Raw genomic sequence first — 17,004 nt, 5'->3', positions numbered from 1 at the left:
AAGAGACCCACGGGTTCTATGGTCATAGCAGAAGGGGTTCACTGCCATGACAGATAGCCCTTCTTTGGACCTGGTGTTTCTGCGTGATGGAATTGGACTCAGAGGGGATCTCTTTTCACAAGACTTGCATGCTACTTTATTGGAATTGTAGTCGGTGCTGGGTTTAAGATATATGTAGGGAATTTGAATCTCTGGACTGATAATATGACACCCAGGCCCAGAGCCTCAACAGACTTCAGCTCCTACACTTTGATTTATTGGACTTACTCCACTCAGCTAACATGGAGTTGAAGAAGGTCAACCACCACAACATGGAGCCTAGAGTGTCTACAACTGGAAGCGGGAGGAGTGCATCCAGTACCCATATGGAATCTAAGCCCTCACTTGACATAGATGTGCAATGGACACAACCAATCCAATGTCCACAGAGAAAATGTGGAATGGGTGTGGGAACGGTAGCCATGGTGGCTGCTGGGTGTGGGGAACGGGAGGAAGAGATGAGATGTGGAGGCGTTTTCGGGACGTGGAGTTGTCCTGGATAGTGCTTCACGGACAATTATGGGACATTATAGATCCCCCCAGGACCCACTGGATGGAACGTGAGAGAGTCTGGGCTAGGATGTGGACCATTGACTATGGGGTGCAGTGATGCTCAGAGATGAACTTACCAGGTGCGGTGGATGTGTCATGATGATGGGTGAGAGTGTTGCTGTGGGGGGAGTGGGGGGCGGGGGCGGTGGGGTTGAATGGGACCTCATATTTTTCATAATGTAATTTTAAAAAATAAATAAATAATTTTAAAAAATCTCCTTCCTTTAATAAAGATAGTGAAAGGAAGAAAATAATAAAATAACAACAAACACTAAGAAGAAAAGCACTAAAAGAAAAAGTGCACAAAACAGAATCAACAAAGTCAGATGGTACCTGTCACAAAGAATAATAATGTTGACAAACTCCTGGCATGACTAATCCAGAAAAAAAAGAGAGAGGAAGCCCAAATAACCAATGCCAAGAATGAGAAAACAAATATCACTACCAATTTACAGGCGTGATAAAGGTGCTAAGATAAAACAGCATTTTATCAATAACTTTGAAAGTTTAAACAGCCAAATCTCTGGGAAAAACACAACTTAATAAAACTGTCTCAAGAAGAAGTAATCAATATAAATAGTCCTATGTTTTTTGGAGGAAAATGAATCCATAATTTTTTCCACAAAGAAACATCAGTCTCTATAAGACCAGATACCAAAACCTAACAAATACATTTTTGGAAAAGAAAAGTTGCAAGCCAATCTCACTCATGAATATATATTTTAAAATCCTAAGTAAAAATGAACACACTGACTCTTAACAGCAATAAAAGGATAGCATGTCATGACCAAAGTGGATTATTCCAGGAATGCATTATGCTTAATAGTTAAAGATTAATCAGTTAAATTCATATTTACAAAATTCAGGAGCAGACTCATGACCAGCTCCATATAAGCAAAGAAAACAATTGATAAAGTTCAACAACAGTTCATAATAAAAACAGAAAAACAATTTTTTAAAACCTCTTAGCATAGTAGAAACAAAAGAGAACTTCCCTAATCTGATAAAAGATTATCAAAACACTTAGAGCAAACATTATATTTTACAGTGAAATGTTCAGAGCTTTACCTTGAAATCAGGAAAGAGACAAGAATATTTTCTATCCATAAGAAAATAAGAGAAGTGGAAAAGAAAAATAAACTAACATTATTTGCAGATGATTTGACTGTATGGGTATAAGGACTAAAAGAAACTTTAGGTAAATTATTAGAATTAATAAGTGGTTTTAGTAAGTTTGCTAGATACAAGGTCAATTTACAAAAACCAGATATAATTCTATATACTAGCAATTGACATTTATGAAATGAAAAAATTTTAAGATATATTTGTGAAATACTTTATTATATTGAAAAATATAAAATATAAGCCTACTAAAACCAGCATGCATCTTACTAAAATTCACCACACTGCAAAATCATGCAACACAAGCCACAGGGCTTATGGGGAAATGGAGATTAGGGGCACAACACTAAAAGACTTCATCGGTGACACATGAAGAAAATAGGTAGGAATCTAATAAAAAAGGCCAGTACAGTTTTATACACATAAAATATTAAGAAATACATAAATATTGTAGTAAATATGACATATTTCCTTTACAAGACTAAGTTTGCTTAAAATACTGGGTGGTGGAAGGATTGCAGCTTGTGAGTCACCGTGACATGGTGGAAGGAGGGTATTTTGGAATTCGATGGAAAATCATAATACCAGATGTGGAGGGATGTGTTTCATAACACACACGGTAAGCTAAGATAGGTGGTAGATATTGGAAGTATATGCGTGTGTATGCTTTGTATATTCTCATGCAGCATGCGTTAGCTGGGTGCGGTTTTCTGCATTCATCTAGTGTTTCTTAAAGTCAAAAATCTCATATAAACCAATTCAACCCTTGAGTTATGCTCAAATTGATCCTCAGTATAGCGAACATATTGGAACAAATTCGTGCTTTCAAAGCAAGCATTACAACAGAACTGATTGTGCCTAGAAATAGATCTAACAAATACTGTGCACAACTTCTACAGAAAAAAAAACCTAAAAATATTATGTAGATAAATTTAAAAGACCTAAGTAAATATGTCATGTTCAAGGATTGGAGGACTTGATATTTTTAAGATGTTAGTTCTCCCCAAATGTAGCTATCAATACAATGCAATCCTAATCAAAATTCCAATAGATGTATGTGTGTAACATGACTAGCTGATTTTTAAAATGTTCATGGAAATGTAAAGAATAGTGGAGATACTCTTGAAGAAGATCAAGTTGGAAAGACGTGCTCTAGATTGGGAATCAGACTCATCATAAAAATACAGTAAAATTACAGTAATTACAGTAAGACAGTCTGTTACTGGCCAAGGATAGACATACAGACCAGAGGAACAGAATATAAAGCCAAGAAAAAACTGGCCCTTGACACTTAAACAATGACTAAGAGGGCCTGGCAATGTGGTAGTGAGAGAAAAACCTTTTCAATGCAAGTGTAGGGTCAGTTGGAAATCTATATAGAAATGTTACAATTTAGTGCTTCTTCACTCCATATACACACATTTCTATATCCTAAGGTGAAAGGAGAGCAATGAAACTTTTAGACAATAGTAGAAAATTATATTTTCTTGAACATGGAATAGGGAGAGACATTAAACAAGATGTGGACAGCATTATTCATAAAGTGAAGGCTTGATAAGTTGCGCTACAATAACTTTCACACCCTCCACTCATCAAAAGACACAAGTGAGAAGGGAAGGGATTAGCCAAAGAATGAGAGAAGGTATTTGCAGTGTGTTTAACTGACAAAGGGCCCTTTTCCAGTATATATAAGGGACTTTTGCAAACAAGTAAAAAGACAACTGAGAAAGAGACTAAAAAAAATAGAAAACAGAGGAAGAGACTAAAAATGGTTCTTTACACACACACACAAGATAGTCCAATGATCAATAAATAAATGAATAGGTACTTAAATTTATTAACTATTAGGGAAAATCAAATTAAAAGTGCAATGTGCTATCCCTATATACACCAGAATGACCAAAATGGAAAAGACCGATAACACCAAGGTGAAGCAGTGGAACTCTCATACATGTGCACCAAGAAATATAAATATATATAGTAAAATCCATAGCAACATTATTTATTACTGCCCCAAACTAAAAATAATCCAAATGTACATTAATAATAGTGATATAGTAATAAGGTATAATACTATGTAAGAATGAAAAAGGAATCATCTACAGCTAAGCCTAGGAAGCCAGTTACAAAGGAATACTTACTTTATAATATCATTAAGATAAAGATCAAAAGCAACCATAATGAAACCAGAGTGTTCAGTTGCTAAAGAAAAGAAAGGGAATGATTTCCAAAGAAGTCAGGATAATTGTTACCTCTGGACAAGGTAAAGGATAGCGAGTGGGCTGGGACACAAAGGGTCCTCTGGGAAAAGGTGGTGTCATCCTTCTTTCCTTCTTGATTTGGGTACTGATTACATAGGTGTTTACTTTGTGATAAATTATCTTGGCTTTGTGTCCTCTTCTGATTGTGTTCTTTTATTTCACAATTTTAAAAAAGATAAAAGAAAATCTTACACTCAACCACCATTCAATGGAAACCTTCAGGATAGGCACACTTGGCTTTCTACACTCTGGCCACTGTGTCCATCTCAGTATTTAGATATGGACAGAGTTCTAGATACTGTTGCAATTTTTTCTTCTTGACACTGAATCTTGTAATTGATTGTGTCTTCTCATTTGATTTCTGTGTATGGAGCTTAGCACTATCTGCAAGTGTACAAAATACCATTGCAAGCATTTCTGGGAGCTGATCTTATTTTGGGGTGTCTTTTTTCTACTCATAATTTTTCTACCTACCTTCATCAATGATTCATTTTACTATTCTTAATATATTATAAGTAATTTAATCTTTTTACCTTTTATATTTACATTTTGATATTTTTATAGTAACCTTGGTTTTTGTAAGTGAGCTATTGTTGTGCAACAAATTGCCCTTAAACTCAATGACTTAAAACAATGATGATTTGTTATGTCTCATGATTCAGCAATATTGGCTGGGGTCACCTGCGCAGTGTTGTCCAAGATGGTTGCTTGAATCTTCTGCATGATGCAATAGCCAGAATGCAGAATGGATAGGACATTCAGTGCCTGGCCATGCATCTCTTTCACTCCCATGTGGTGTTTTTTGTTTTGTTTTTTTTAATATTTATTTTTTATTTATTTCTCTCCCCCTCCTTGCCCCCCCCCATTGTCTGCTCTCTGTGTCCATTTGCTGTGTGTTCTTCTATGTCCGCTTGCATTCTCGTCAGTGTCTCTTTTTGTTGCGTCATCTTGCTGCATCAGCTTTCCATGTGTGCAGCACCACTCCTGGGCAGGCTGCGCTTTTATCATATGGGGAGCTCTCCTTATGCTTGGGGCTCCCCTACATGAGGGACACCCTGGTGTGGTATGGCACTCCTTGTGCACATCAGCACTGCATGTGGGCCAGCTCACCACACAGGTCAGGAGGCCCTGGGTTTGAACCCTGGACCTCCTGTATGGTAGGCAGATGCTCTATCAGTTGAGTCAAATCTGTTTCCCCCTGTGGTGTTTCCATCTCTTTACATGGGGCTCAGGGCTCTAAGATGGAGTGTTTCAAGAATACTAGCCCAATGTACAAACATTTATCTACCCTCTGTGTCATGCTTATTAATGTCCTATTGGCCAAAAGCAAGTCAGATGACCAAGTCCATCCAGGAAAAGAGGCTCATCAGAGGCCACTGGAGAGCATCTATCACAGATACATGGGAATAATCAATCACATATACTCAGGAATACATACATCCATAAAAGACTTTTAAAATATTTCTGTATGTTTCTGTGCACTCTTTCCCTTCTTTGCCAGTTGGACCAAAGGCTTAATAGAGAAAATGCTTCCACCAGTACAATACACATCTCCGTTCATGACATAATCAGTTAGAACATTTTCTAAGGGTAGACGTTTTTTGAATACTGCAAGGCTCATAAGCTTCAGAGGTGGGCGGTTCAAGATAAATCTCAGCACCCATGTATGTACTATTTAATGACAAAATCCCTCCAAAAAAGTTCAGTGAGCTAAGAAGTCTTGACAAATGTTCTGCTATGTCTAATGTATTTTAGGTATTCTGAAAAAGAGAAAACACTGCTGACCTGAACTCTAATGAGAAGAGTGTTTTTTTAAGCAATGTGGGAAGCTTGTTTCAGAAAAAGAAAATCCTCATGATTTTCATAAGGATTACTAGTCCTTAGAAAGACACACAATCATTGTCAATTAATAAGGCAAATAAGCATAATTTTTAGGTTCTGACTGGGAAAATATGTTCTTGGTGATAATGATCAGGATGAATGTTCTTGCTGCATTTTCTTAAGGGGTTTTCTGCAATTATATGTGAGGCAAGAAAGTAGATAAAAGTGAAGGAAAGCCCTACAGCACTGTAAGTTGAGATTTTTGCTAGTCTGTTAACAATGAGAAGCAGAACTGCCAGGGCAGCCCCTTCCATGTCTAATTAGAAAAGACAGACAAAAGTTAGATGTGACTAATAAAATAAGCAGCAACGTTTTTAAAAGGCTCCTGTGTCTTTAGAAACTGACAGTAGATGATACACCCTTAGAATTGTACCTTACGGAATTGTGCAGAAGTAAGTTTGCAAATCAAACATATGCTATAATGATAGCTACAAGTCACTACATTTATACTTATATTTACAGACTTAATAAGCATTCATTAAGGACCTATTATGAGCCACATTCAGCGTACTATGGTTTCAATGATGCTGTCTTTAAAGGATTTTTAAAAACTTAATAATGAGGCAGTCTAAATTATGTAAAATCTTGCACCTCTGTTTAATTGTATCTCAAGATATAATTATAAACATTTTGTACTATTTTAATTAGGAATGAGAGTTTTATAGAAAAAAAATTCATTTGGCCTTATTCACCTATTCACTTTTCTAAGTTTATCACTTCTTACTAAATTTACCCATTGGATTTATATACCTAATAATTCTTCTTATAGAAGCTATTTCAATGAAAGTGATGAAAGTGATATTTATGAGGAAACAAACAGGTTCTATGATATATTTGGAAATTCATTTCTACTAAGAAATGGTGGCCTTAACAAAAATATCTAAGAATAGATTTAGTCTCTACTTTCAAGTTGTTTGTAAAGTAATAGGATAGACTTGGCAATTTGTTAAGGTAGAGTAAATAATCTATACAATAAAAGCAGTATAGATTTAGTCTAAACTTTACGATATCTGGTTTAACATGCCACTAAATATTTGTTTCCCTATTTCCTCCTAAGAAATCATCCAGTAGCAAAAAAGGAATATGGGAAACAGAAACAACCTCTCTGATGAAACTAGGAATATCTAAAACCCTACACTGTAAGAGAAAAGAAAGGGCTGCCCAAAGCAGTGGTCAAACAGCATGGAGGAAGACATAGGGAGAGAAGATATCAGAAACAGCTGGTAGAAAATACTTCTCAAAGTAAGTGGTACACCTGAAATGTCAATCTACCAATCCCTTTTTTGTGGTAATAGGACTAGAATGGCAGATGTGCTTTCTTATAACTTGTGTTTTGCAAATACTAAAAAAGCTGGAATGGCACACGTGATGTAGGCATCAGAGAAGCAAACTGTATTTGCTGGAAAGTTTGTTGGTGATGAGAGATTGTGCCTTGTGAACTACTAATCTCTGCTGGTGGGAGACAAAAGCTAAAATAATTCAATGGTACACACAACACTGTGTCATAAGGAAAAGTCCTACTAGCTAGGAACAAAGTCCAGGCCCCTTCCACAGGAAATTATTTGCCAAAGATTGGTCCAGGAACAATGCATCACATTTAAAGATGTGAGAGGAAATTGGTCTAGCACAGGGTCTAATCAAATAAATCATTTTGGTATAAAAGGAGGAACACAATAGGAAAATCAAATTTCAAGCAAAGAGTATTCCCCTTAAAATAGTGTTTCAGATCAAATGAATTGTGAATAAACATGTTGCCATGAAATCAACAAAGTAATGAAGAAATTGCCTTATAAAGCACATGTCAAAAGGAAAGATTGAAAATTTCCAGATATGACAAGGCAAGAGATAGAAGGCATTGAAACAAAATTCAATAGAGCTCAGGAAAGAAGTGTCCTTTCAGAAATGAAGTCCACATTGAAAACAATACAAAGGAATATAAATTTTACAGAAGGGGGCAGGAAGTACAAGACTGAAAAAATAGAGAACACTGAAATGGAAATTAAGACGGATCTGAGAAAAAGTAATAGATGTAGAAAACAGGCAATAGAGATCCAACATATGCATAATTGTCACTAAGGAAGAGAACTTGAATAATGAAATGGAACAAATATTCTAAAATATTGTGCTAGAAATCTTATCAGAAATCAAAAAAGACATACATTTTTCTTATTGAAAGTGTACAATGTTTCTTAGGAAAAACTGACAGAGAACAGTTGACATAAGGACATATTCTGAAAAGTAATGAAGTTTTTTAATCAAAAAAGTTTAGGTTGGTCTCGTGTATTTCCATAGCAATAGTCAGTACTGGGAGACAGTGCAACAATGCCTGAAAATCCTCAAGAATTGAGAAGGTGACCAAAGAAGTTCATACCCAGACAAATTGATGTTCAAGTTAAGAGGCAAGAAGAAAAATATTTTTCAATATACAATAATATGAACAACTAATGGAGGAGAAACTTAAGACAATGAATAGATTAACGGAGAAAGCACAGTAAAAGTACAGGCTGTGAGCATTGATGATTTAACTGTTGTACTAAGACTAAAACAAAAATAAGATTGTGATTCATAACAGAAAGCAACAGAAGTTTTATAATGTGGCAAAGATTTAGACAATAATAATTGAGAAAGGAAGGTTGATAAAATTTGTTAGATATCGTATGATGATTTCTTCATCTTTCAGAAACAGGGATCAAGAGAGATCCTTAAAACTGATGAATAAAGTAAAAGAGAAATTAGTGTTTTAAAATATAAAGGGAAACACTAAGAAATATACCTAAATAAAATGTAAATGACTTGTTGGCAGAGTGAGAAGGGGAAGGAAATATGCTTAGTGTGTCATTGCTTGTAATAAAAAATCAATAGGTTTTATTCAAAGAAATGAAGGACTAATTTTAAATAAAAGTTAACCTCTGTATCAAATTATTAAAGGAGACACATGCACCAAACTAAACACAAAGATTTTAAAAACTATTAAAAGCAGAATGCATAACATAAAAGTAGGACAATATTAAATAAACATAAATAGATTAAATTAACATATGAAAAGGAAAAGACTCAATTTGGATCACAAAACAAAATCAAAGTAATTTTTGTTTATAAGAAACAAAGCTAAAATGAATAAAAACGTTTGAAGGTAAAAGAACGGGCAGAGGCATACTAGTCAAATATAGACAAGAAAGAAACAGGGGTCTAATTAGAACTCAAGAAAAGTGGTGTTAAGGTGGAAAAAGGAAGATTGTTCATAATGATGAAAAAGCAATCCATAATGAAGATCTAACAGTTAAGAATATCCATCTACCAAATAAAGTAACATCAACATTTTAAAGGAGAAAATACGACTATGTAAGACAAGCTACACAAAAATATATTAGTAGAGAAAAATATTAACCACTTTCAGTCCAAAACAGATCAAGAGTGCTCAAATAGGTTCTAGAAGATTGAAATAACATAATCACTTTTTTCAAGTGCCAATGGTACACTAACAAAAAATTGACCATTTAATAGGGCATGAAGCAAACCTAAATACAACAAAAATTAGACATTGGACAAGTGTTCTCTTGGTCAAACAGCAATGAAACAAGAAACACGTAACAACAAAAGAAACAAAAAAGCTAAAGAGAAACAACCCCTTATTAGTATAGGTCTGTGCTATGGTCAGACTCTGGAAGGGAGTGGTTGAGGTGGGACAGGGGACAAGAGCATTGGGAAAGAGGAGGTCAATGAACTAGGAGGCCAGTGCATTTTAAGAATCTTCTAGAAATGAGCAAAACTTATGACAGGGTGGTCTTGGAAAGAATGATGGTGAGCTAAGAGATAAATCTTAAGGGTCAAGGGAGAGAAATTTAAAGGGGCTTGGTGGGGAGCAGATGTGGCCCAAGCAGTTGACCTCCACATGGGAGGTCTTGGGTTTGGTTCCCAGTGCCTGCTAAAAAAACAAACAAACAAAAAAAAAAAAACAATGAGCAAAAACAATCAGCAGACAACAAGTAAAAATGAGGAAACAGACAAGGGAGCCAAAAAAAAAAGGATAAAAAATGAAAAAATAAAGGGGCTTGGTAGGTAACTGACTGTAAATAGAAGAGGTAATGTGTGAAATGATCTGATGTCAAGAGACCCAAATCTCCTGAGAGTGTGAGGATTAGGGGGTAGTGTGGAATAATATTTTGGAAGGGCAAGAGAGGAGCACAAAGTTGGTTCTGTCACCATTTTGACTAGGTGTACCCTGGGTCACTTTGGTATCTGATTATTCTTAATTTTTAGAAGGAATGCAATCATTTTTATTATAACAAATCTAAGATTTCTTGGTGGGTAATGAGATGCTAAAAAGCAACTGTTTTGGATCAGTTTTCTATCATTCTGAAGGGAAGTCCGTGATGAGAGCATCGAGCTTTCTGTGGGGGCAGGGGGTGCCTGGGGTGACAAACCTGTAAGACTACAACTCCTTAGACAGTGCTTCATACCGAGCAATGCGTTTCACTGAAAGCTCCAGCTTGCTGTTCAAGGTAAAGGAAGGGATTTTTGCTCACTTTGGATCATGGACAGATTTTTTAAAAGGGAAGATAAAGGGGAGAGTGTAAACAAGGATATCCAAATCGCCTCATCTTCCTTGATGTTTCAGAGGCTTTGGTGAAACCAGTGGGATTGACTACAATGTCTTTGCTGTTAATAAGATGAACCACTTAGTAATTCAAATATATTTACTCCTTGCTAGGAATATTTTTATGTACTGGGCTTATAGCCATAAATAAAACAATATACTTGGTTTTCTGGGGCTTCCATTATAATGGGGACAAAGAACAACAAATAAGCAATTGTATAATTTCAGGTAGTGATAAGAGGCCTGGCGAAAATAACAGAGGATGGGAAGATAGAAAGCAACAAGAATGCTATTTCAGATGTGATGGCTGAGGAAGGTGTCTCTTGACAAAGGGCTGAATTGGGGTGAGGGCAAGCCATGAGCAGATCTTGGAGGACAGTGGTCCAGATGGAGGGACTTGCAGAGCCCAGACACTAAATTTGAAAATTTTTCTGAGTACATAAAATCTCCAATTTGTCCATGTTCCTTAAACTGAAATATGTGAAAAGGTTTTTTTGATGTTTGCATGTGCCAATAACTGAATCCAGTTGTACTGGACAAAAGGATATATTGAACCCCAGCTCTCCCTGAGGCATGCTGGTGGAAAACCTGTTCCTGGATCTAAATCCCATCTGTAATGACTCCAGGGTGGACCTCTACATTTGTGTCCCCTGGTGAACTTGCCCTGCACTATCTCCTTCCCTTGGGCATAGGCAGAAAATGGGGTGATAGTATATCACTCCTGTGATTACACTATATTGCAATCCAAAAGGAAGGTTATAGCCTCTGGACCCAAACTGATCAAAGGAGCCCTTAAAAAGCACAGAAATTTCTCCAGTCCAGCACCAGGAAGAAGGCAGATTGGCATCTCCTGCTGGCCTAAAGCTTAACAGTCACCTTACCGACTTGCCTCCGGAGCAGCCTCTGGGAACTGAGGGTGGTCCTCGGCCAGTGGCTACCTGGACTTCAGCCCAATGAGAAACCCTGAGCAGAGGATCCTGATAACCAGATCCCACAACCTATGGGAACTGGGAGATAGTGTGTTGGCGTTATTGTATGCCATGGAGTATGGGGCAACTTGTTACATGGCTAGAGAAGACAAATACAGTAGCCACAGTCTTTTTCCTTGGTTGACATAGGGCAAAACTGTAAGTGGTCTACTTCTGTGACAGAGTTTTAACCCAGACCCATAAGAAGAAAAGTAGCACAGACTTATTTCAAGAGGTTTTTATGAAAGGGTTCACAGTCTTTCCCTTGGTCTACAAATAAGGAAGTATTTTTATTCATTATTTTCATGGATCTAGAACCAAATTTACTTTGACAAAACAACTCTGTGTCATGCCACCATAGGGTGACAATGACCTTCTTCACAGCTGGAAGATGCTAAATTACACTTTTTTTTTTTTAGTATGCTAAATTTAACAGAAAAAAAAACATACCTCAAGAAGCAAGAGAACATTTAGTTCACGGGGCATTTCTCCTGTGCAACCTTCCCACAGTGTGAGGCATGAAGCCCTGGTGATGTGGAGAATGCAACCAGCCAGCCACCAGCCACAACCCGCTGCCAAGCCAGCCTACACCAACAGCCAGGTAGAAGCCAAGTTTTTTGTTTTTTATTATCTTTTTAAAAAGATACATAGATCACACAAAATGTTACATTAAAAAATATAGGAGGCTCCCATATACTCCACTCCCTATACCCCCCCCCACTCCTCCCACATCAACAACCTCTTTCACTAGTGTGGTGCATACATTGCATTTGATGAATGCATTTTGGAGCACTGCTGCACCACATGGATTACAGTTTACATTGTGGTTTACACTCTTTCCCAGCTCATTCAGTGGGTTATGGCAGGATATATAATGTCCTGCGTCTGTCCCTGCAATATCATTCAGGACAATTCCAAGTCCCGAAAATGCCTCCATATCACACCTCTTTTTCCCTCTCCCTGCCTTCAGCATTTCCCACAGCCACTGTCTCCACATCAATGATGTAATTTCTTCCATTGTTAGTCACAATAATTCTATAGTGGAATACCAGTAAGTCCACTCTAATCCATATATTATTCCTCCATCCTGAGGGCCCTGGGATGGTGATGTCCACTCCACATCTAAATCAAGAGGGGACTTAGAAGGGATAAGATGGGGGCATAGGGGTACTATTGGGTTGAGCTTTGTAGACTAGAAGCCAAGTCGTGTCAGTTGTCATCATTGTCAAATCGCACTGTCATGCCCAGCACGATACAAAGCAGGGTGTTTGTTCAAAGGAGCTGCTTTCTGTTTTCATGCTGATACCCTGGAAATCTGTACTTTCTCAGGACACACCCTCTCCTTTCTGCCCTCACTGTGTCTGGATGAACCATCACTGTCCAAAGGCCTGCTCCATGGAAAACTTCATTTCACACAATTCTCTTCCTCTTTCAATACCCCCAGCTATTCCATGGGTGTCTTAAATTATCCTCTTCTGCCCACAGTTCCAAAGACATTGGAATTTGCTTTTCATTTTACCATCCCATATTTTAGGTTTTTCTCTACAACTTTGGTCTCAAGCCAATAATGACTGATTCAAGTGGAAACAAAGCACTTAGGGGAGAAAAATGCTCTTGTAGCACACTCTCAACTGTCTTGCTAGACCACAACCTCAGGATTTCAGGACTTTGCTCCCCCACACTCTCACCTTCATCCCATCTGCTAAGTGGAGCCCCAGCCCCTTTATCTTCCCCTCCTTGGAGCTGGTATGCCAGTAATACAAAATCACTAGGGGCTGGTAGAGAAGGCAAACAGGAGGAAGCAAGGAGGAGCGTTTGGTCTTGGCAGCCACCATCTTGCCTCTGAGTACTCTTCCTCATTGCAGACCCATCCAACCCAGGAACCAGCCCACATTCCCCATTTGTATCTTCTACCATTTCCTTCTCAGATCACTGCCCCCCAGGCAGCTCTCAGGATAGGGCCCAGCTTCAGGTACAGAGATCATTCTCCATGGTCCCTCCAATTCTCTCCCAAGAGTCAAGGTCAGCTGCAGGTGCCCGTCTCCTCTTCACTGGTTGGCAGCTGCACTGTGGGTCACAGTTCACTCTATCCTGGGGCATGGTGCAGATGCTTCCTTTCATAGACATGTGGCCCTGGGAAGAGCTGTTCTCTGAGGGACTGGGACATGACAGGACGGGAAGACTGGCCCATGGTGTCTGGACTGGCATGGCCACGTGATGTGTCCTTCCTTTCTTGGACTTCCCCTATGGAGTCTCTGTGAGAATATGCAGGAAACTTACCTCTTCTTAAGTTTCTTTCAAAGAGACCACTGAAGGCATGTTCCTCCAATTCTATCTAGGAAAACTTCATGCCAATTTAAATTGATTAGAGCAATTCAAGTTCTCATATCATTTGTAGAAATGGCAGTATATTTATTTTGGCTGTTTTCCTGTGAAATATCACCTGATGTAGCTACCAGAACAAGCACCGAAGATCACAGACCATACAAGTACAGGCGAAAAAAAAAAAAAAAGAAGAAGAAGAAGGCATTGGCTATCTTTGGAGAAAAGCATAAAAGCATCAGATAAATTTTCCAATAAAAACTATCCAAAATAGTCAAAGAGCAAATAAAGTATACAGTCAAAGGAAGCTCCACAACCGTGAATAAAACAGACAGAAATGGTGATGTTAAAGCGACTGTGCTGGCCTGACATTGGGGACCCCAGAAAAACACCTTCTTCCTCTCAGCCCATCCCTTAAGTAAGATCTTTTGAGGCGGTTCCTTCAGTTAAGGTGCGACCCAAGTGAAGCAAAGTGAATCATCATCCTGTTACTGGAGCCCTTACAGAGAAACCTACGGGGAGAGAAGGCAGAAATCAATGGACTCTGGAGGAGAAGGGAAGGCATCACCACGCGCTTTGCTGTGTGACGAGAAAGCCAAGGAACCCCAAAGATGGCCGGCAGCCAGGACGCTGCTCCCAGAGGAGGCAAACCCGCCAGCCTCTGAAAGGTGAGTCAATAAAATCCTACAGCTGAGCAAGCCCATCATATAGAGTTTGTTTCAGCAGGAAATGAAAACAGCATTGATCTCAGCCACATCCACACACACGCACACACAGAACTCTTTTGTCCAACACAGTCATTTCAGAGAAAAGCGGAGCCATCAAGGTTTTTCATCTTGACTAATATGGCTCCAGGCACCAATCAGCAAATCCACAGAGTAGGATTCCATTCCATTTCTGTGGCCAGTTGAAAAGAGGTGTTTGTTTAAATTGAAATTTCCACGTTTTATTAAAACCATGCCTGTCTGGTTGGAAGAGACAATTCTGACTGAATTTTACAGATACTAAAAAATGCATATCTCTATTTCCTGGCAGAGCCTAATACCAATCCATATTTCATTCAAGAAAAATGATTCTCTGGAAGGAAAATGTTTTATTCTTTAAAAAAACAGATAACCTCCACTGGGTACTTCCAAGAGGGGTAGGTTTCCTTTGGTGGACTTTAAAAACATAGAGTCAAGGACAGGAAAAAGTACCATAACCATTTTACAGGCAAGGAAACTGAGGCACAGAAAGGTGAAGTAACTGGCTCACACCCTTGAGCGCCCAGCACAGTTTTGCTTCTCACACATGGCAGGCCTGCTGTACTCTATAAGAAAACCACATCAGGAGTATGATGGTGTCATATATTTGAGTTTTCCAATAGACATAGGCTAATAAACATAAGCAGTTTTATGCACATTTCACTCCCTTGTTGTGTATAAATATCCAGTGCCAATTTCATGCCACCCCCCCACACACACATTAAAGGCAGACTTTTTTCTTCAGAAATTAGTTTCTCCCTTCCTCTTTTATTCTTACACTTTCAATATCAGATCTTTTTCCTTAATGGGTTAGTACTGAAGTATGCAGTAAGAGATGAGAAGTCCAATTTTCTGGCCCTTCAGAAACTGCTAGAAATGACACATGACAAAAAGCACTGTGAGAAGAAAAAGACTGCACATACTTCAAAATGGACAGAAACCAGTCGCCTTCTCAATTCTCCTTTCCCAGGAACAGCCGGGGTCTCCTGTCTCCCCACCTGCCATTTTCTCCCTCTTGGCGAGTGGCTGGGTGGGAGAGCTGGGAAGGAGAAGAGGTGGGGTTGGAGCCTCCTGGTGACGGGAGGGGAACAAGAGACAGTCCATGGCCCTGACTTGCTGTCAGGTCTGACCTGTGTTCATCTAATAGCAGAAGGGACAAATCCCAGCCCAGACTCTGTCTTTGCTGTGCTCCCTTGAGGTGGGTGGGGCCTGGGATTCAGACCCCGAGTGTCCTGGAGATAAGCCTCCTCCTCGGCTGTTTCTTCGCCACAGCCACTGTCCATGGACCTGGGACTTTTCCAAGACACCTCTTTTTTTTTTTTTTTAATTTTTTTTAATTGATTTTGTAAAAATATTACGTTACAAAAAAATATATGAGAACCCCTTCAACCCCACCACCCCCACCCCACCACTCCCCCCCCAGCAACACTCATTCCCATCATCATGACACATCCATTGCATTTGGTAAGTACGTCTCTGGGCACCTCTGCACCTCATGGTCAATGGTCCACATCATGGCCCATACTCTCCCCCATTCCATCCAGTGGGCCCTGTGAGGATTTATAATGACCGGTGATTGCCCCTGAAGCACCATCCAGGGCAGCTCCAAGTCCCTAAGACACCTCCACATATCGTCTCTTCCTGCCATTCCCCATACCCATTAGCCACCATGTCCACTTTTCCCACTCCAATGCCACCTTTTCTCTGTGGACATTGGATTGGTTGTGTCCATTGCACCTCTATGTCAAGAGGAGGGTCAGGTTCCTCATGGATACTGGATGCAATCCTCTCGCTTTCAGTTGTAGGCACTCTAGGCTCCGTGGTGTGGTAGTTGTCCTTCTTCAACTCCATCTTAGCTGAGTGAGGTGAGTCCAATAAATCAAATTGTAGGTGCTGGAGTCTGTTGAGGCTCAGGGTCTGGCTATCACATTGTCAGTCCAGAGATTCAGATCCCCTAAATATATCTTAAGCCCCGACACCAACTACAACTCCAGCACAGTAGCATGAAAGTCTTAAGAAGAGAGATCCCATCTGAGTCCAGATTCATCACCCATAAACACCAGCTCCAAAGAAGGGCCATCTGACATGGCAGTTAACCCCATCTGCCATGACCATAGCACCCATGGGCCTCTTTAGCCCTCAAAGGAACCAATATCTGGGGGTTGTATCTACTTTATCTGTCTCTTAGACTCTGCTCAGTTGTGCATAAGGGCAATCCTTCTGACAGCCTCCAGACTCTTTTAGAGACTCGTAGCCATATAAACTCATTTCTCCTTTCCATTTCCCCCTTAGATTAGGTCAAACAGCATTTTAAAGTCATGTTATTTTATGTAGACAGGGATATTCTGCTGATCTGCATTGAACCTTCCATTCAAGGTCATTCTCCAGTTGCATCATCAGTTGGTAGTTGATAGTGATCCCTCGGTGCCAGGGAGGCTCATTCCCGGGTGTCATGTCCCACGCTGGGGGGAAGGCATTGCATTTACATGCTGAGTTTGGCTTCGAGACTGGCCACATTT

The sequence above is a fragment of the Dasypus novemcinctus genome, chromosome 8 (assembly GCF_030445035.2).
Source record: "Dasypus novemcinctus isolate mDasNov1 chromosome 8, mDasNov1.1.hap2, whole genome shotgun sequence".
Classification (NCBI taxonomy): Eukaryota; Metazoa; Chordata; class Mammalia; order Cingulata; family Dasypodidae; genus Dasypus; species Dasypus novemcinctus.
This window is presented reverse-complemented; position numbering follows the sequence as displayed.